General features: G+C 31.4%; 1 long non-coding RNA gene across 1 annotated transcript; it reads right to left on the bottom strand.

The window, feature by feature from the left end:
• Window positions 1–287: 287 nt before the first annotated feature.
• On the bottom strand, window positions 288–4175 carry LOC111089214. Its single transcript, XR_002613520.1, has 3 exons — window positions 4078–4175; window positions 1238–1384; window positions 288–391 (listed from the first exon to the last, which is right to left on the bottom strand). It is a non-coding gene; the product is annotated as an uncharacterized LOC111089214 (long non-coding RNA).
• Window positions 4176–4278: the final 103 nt, after the last annotated feature.

Genomic DNA, 4278 nt, shown 5'->3' with positions numbered 1-4278 from the left:
AAGTCATCCCTAGTGTTACTTTATCAACAATACAAGGAACTGTAATGATTAACAATGACTTTCACAGATGAACCCAGCTATCCCTAGGGTTACATTACTAACAATATAAAAGACTTCACTGATTAACTAGGATTTTCACAGATGAACCAAGTCATCCCTAGTGTTACTTTATCAACAATACAAGGAACTGTAATGATTAACAATGACTTTCACAGATGAACCCAGCCATCGTGTATGTAATTTTTTTTATATATTCAGCAATTCAAGAAACTTTCATACTTACCAAACCAATCAGCATGATCTGGTCGTAAATGGTCAGCACAGAGATTCAACCTAGATACTTCTAACACAGGGCTGTCCAAATTTAGCTTTTCGGGGACAACACTTGTACCTAGTGTAAAATTTCAGAATGTTCACAACGTAACAACATTATACATATTAGATTATTTAACATTAGTAAACATCTTCTACCTTACAGCCTATATTAACAGTGAATAAAGCATGAAAGCAGCAAGCTCTAGCACAGTGTACTTTAAAAATTATCAAAAAGAAATCATAACTGTTCAGAAAAGTTTATTTGTTTTGCTATCTGTGCCAACTATCCATAATTTGGAACTGATAGTCTAGAGGGGAAGACAGCTGGTCAACAGACCCAACAAATCTTGTGTTACTCAAATTAAAAGTGTGATTTGACCACCACTCTTACAAAATTTACCACAGCCCCAAAAACAGGGGCACACTACTGTAGCAATGGGCCTTCGACACTCATATGATGAAAACACAACCCCAACATTGTACTTTTCAGGTGGTTACAGTATGAGGCTGTTATTTAATGTGAGTTATTTTAAAACTTTCTATTGTACAGTTATTTTATAGTTTATTGCACCAATATTGTATGTCATATTGATACATCTACGGTTATTCTACAGCTTATAGTGACAAAGCTGTACTTGATATTGTCGATACATGTACTGTTATTCTTTTTATTACCAGAGCTTATAATACCAAAACTGTACTTGATATTGTCGATACAGCTAACTGGCCTTACTATTTCTTGTTTATGTTCCAGTAATTTAATCTAATTTGGTTATTGGCTATATTGCTAAAAGTTTTATATGAAGTGCAGGTTTGATACTGCAAGCTATAGAAAAACAGTAGCTGTATCGACAATATCAAGTACAGTTTTGGTACTATAAGCTCTGGTAATAAAAAGAATAACAGATCTTATAAAACTCACCTCCAACAGTAATAACCAGTTTTGAGTCCAACATTCGATCCTTAACGGCATCTAAGCCAGCCTGTACAGTATCATTTGATACAAGAATGCAACCACTTACATCCAAGCAATGAAGGCCAGGACACAACAAGATAAGACTTATAAATCCTGAAAACAAAATAAGCTGTAATGTGCTCACATTTCTGTATATTTACATATAATAGAACACTTACTCACACAATTACATGGCTTTCACAAAACAACATGCATCTTAATAATGTGTTTTAATCCTTTCCACTCAAGACAAACACCTACTACTTAATTCTTTGACTACGACACATTGTAAGTATGCAATATCGATACAATAGAACTCAATTATAATTTATCAATTTTAGTAACTAAGCTGTATTTGGATCTAAAAAAATATGAAAGTTCGATCAGACTAAAGACTAGACTTACCTCTATGCCATCTTGTATCAAAATAAATAACAATGTTATATTTGAAAATGGCTGAGAAAGCCACTAGGGGGACATTCCGAGCTTTTGATTGGTTATTCACATTTCATATATATATAAGTATGTATATATAAGGGACCATTTCCTAAAATGGAAAGAGGTGAGTGGGGACACAGTTTGATTTGGTAAATGAGTGATATCTCAACAAATAGAAAAGATCTGAGGTTCTTATTTTTTTTCTAGTTTGTCAATATTGGTAATTTGAGTTCCTAATTCATACAAAACTATATAATTTGTATTTGGACATCACAAACATCTAATTTGAACCAATGCTGCATTCAACATACCACATGACACACAAAAATAAATATTCTGGTGTGTTTCTTTAATATTTACTTTTAAATTAAGAAATTAAATAATGTATAACACTAAAACATGTATTATAACCTACAGTTTGATACCAAACTTAATGACATAAATTCATAAATAATAGTTCAATAAAATTTTGAATGCAAGTCAACAAACGAGATGACATGGCCTTTGACCCCTGACCCGTGTAGAAATGATTAAAACCCATTTTAAATTTGGCTGTTTAGTCCTTCAGCAAATTACAATCATATGTAAAATTTACAAAGAACAACCAGCTATTGAAAGATCATGTGTGTGAATTTAAAGTAACATTTATGTCTAATAACTCTCATCATGTAACAAAATAAAGATGTTCCAATAAATCAGTGATTTAGTAATCATAATGACAATGAATTTCCACAGTTTTATTTTATTAAATTGCTACAGCTGCTTTAGGAAACCTTGTCTCTTACTGCAGCTCCATTTATAAGTTTAACAATTAACTGAATGCTAAGCCTAATATTTTGGATTAGAAACGCTTTTTTTTTTCATACATTCATTTCAGATAGCATATTTCAAAGCTATTTATTGAGAGGCCTTTTGTCAGTAATGAAACTCGGCAGCCAGAAGTCTATACCATCTGCAGGTAGTACAAGAAACTAAATGACATGGTGGAAAATGACAAAACTGGCAAAAAAATTAAAATGAGGAGCAACTATTGGCACAGATCTGAAATGCTACATTAATATATCTCTTATCTGAGATCAGGAATGGATTAATGTGAATATCACAATTATTACAGTTTTTCACTGTTTGTCCAGCTTCTACATTTTTTACTTTATTACTTAAAAAACACTGGTTCACATTATTTGAAACCTATGATAAACTAATGTTATTAAATGATTCTTGTCTTGTTGCAATAACATATGTTCAGTTTCTATCTTTATAAAAGTATATTTCCCACATGTTATGGCTTCCATAATCTGTTGTGAAGCCAGGAAGGCCTATATAACACAAGGTTCAAATAAAAATATCACTATTATCAGTCTGGTTATTAACATTAGAATTTTCTAAAAACTATATCATTATTTGTGAAATACATATTTTGATGGGTTTTCTTGATTTCGGTAAGATTCACAGACTATGGAAGCCGTATCATACAAGAAACCTGTGTTTAACTCTGTCTACAGGGGGTCAGTTGAATTGAATGACCATGTGACCACTTTGCACTCATTTAAAGTCATTAGAGTTTTGATACTACTAACAGAGTAAGTGTATCTTCACAAAATTTGGCAGTCTTTCAGTAAACATTACAAATCTTTCACAAACAAAAAATTAGATATTTTAGTGAAGTATTTTTAATAAACTTAAAAAATGATTTGCCTGTGAATATATTGAGTCTTCTCTAGATGCCTAGAGAAGATGTGTCATGTGCACCACACTAGGGGAAATTTAGGATTTTTAAAAATATTGCCTTGCAGAATTAAGAACGTTAAACTTATATACTATTGAAATATGGATTATTAGCTAAGATTTTATTTAAACAAATATTAGTTTAATAAAATCTTGAATATAAGACACTAAAACCTTGTGTCATGTGCAGCAAAGGATACCTGTGGCAATAGGGTTAAACAAAAAATTAGTTAGTGTAGTAGTACCATTAGTATAAAAAAGTAGCCTTAATTTTCATTGACAGTCAACAGCAAAAAATAAATAAATAAAAGAGATGACCCCGATAAATACTATATTTCTTATTTTTCATATGTATTCATTATATATTAATATAAAAGCAACTGAAATATAAAAATTAGAAACTTAGTTAGACAAGGTTAGATTAAGTAGGATAATGAAAAAAAAATATAAAAATCCTTCATGAGGTATACTCGCAAGCAGTTCTGTATTATGTAATTCAATACAGTAATTTGAGCTACAAGTCTGCCAAGTGATTTACAATTTGTCTGTTGGGATTATTAATTAGACATGGTCCATAGGGCAGTAAAAAAAACAAAAGTTTAACAGTGTTTAATAACCTACACAAACATGGACCCAAAATGTACCTGTATCTCCAAGTTGGGGACAACCTCGTGCTTGAAGATTCTCAAGATATTCCTGAGTAGCCAAGGCAGACAAGCCAGAGTCAGTTATCTACATAGTAAAAAAAGTCTGCCAATGTACATACAACCAACCACTTATGCATTAACAATAAAATCTGTCTGCCAATGTACATACAACCAACCACTTATGCATTAACTAATAAA

The sequence above is a fragment of the Limulus polyphemus genome, unplaced genomic scaffold, assembly GCF_000517525.1.
Source record: "Limulus polyphemus unplaced genomic scaffold, Limulus_polyphemus-2.1.2 Scaffold5586, whole genome shotgun sequence".
NCBI classification, from domain to species: Eukaryota; Metazoa; Arthropoda; class Merostomata; order Xiphosura; family Limulidae; genus Limulus; species Limulus polyphemus.
Note: the sequence above shows the minus strand (reverse complement) of the source record. Positions and strands in the feature narration are given on the sequence as shown.